The sequence below is a fragment of the Chinchilla lanigera genome, unplaced genomic scaffold (genome assembly GCF_000276665.1).
Source record: "Chinchilla lanigera isolate Chin_1 unplaced genomic scaffold, ChiLan1.0 scaffold00059, whole genome shotgun sequence".
Lineage (NCBI taxonomy): Eukaryota > Metazoa > Chordata > Mammalia > Rodentia > Chinchillidae > Chinchilla > Chinchilla lanigera.
This window is the reverse complement of record NW_004955460.1, coordinates 9081754-9082214: the sequence shown is the minus strand read 5'-3', so window position 1 is coordinate 9082214 and position 461 is coordinate 9081754.

The following is a 461-nucleotide window of genomic DNA, read 5'->3' as shown; positions in this document are numbered from 1 at the left end:
GGGGCCATGTGCGCTGCCATGACTTCACCTCTTCTACTTTTTTTTGAATGGGGCCACTAGAAACCCCTGTTGGTTGGTGGTGTAGTTTTGGTGGACGGGGCGGCTCTGGCCACCTCGAACGCTATGCCCTGGTGTTAATGGCACCTCCAGACGCGATTCTCACTTTCAGGGCGTCCCTGGGTGCCCGTGGGTGCGGGCACCGTCACCGGCCTGTTCACCCGCCTGCTCGTTTTCCCACCCCGTTCCTGAGGCTCGGCTCCCCTGTCGCCATCCACCGCTCCTCTGTTCCCTCTCCGCCACCTGCGGGTCTGGGCCAGTGACCCCCAGCTCCCCGCTGAAGTCCCCCTGGGGTCGCCCGTTTCTGTAAGAGTGACATTAAGTCCAGCTCCCCACCAGACCCCCCAGCCTCCAGGCACATGTGAGCACCCCGGGAAGGAACCGCTGTGTCCTTGTCACGAGAG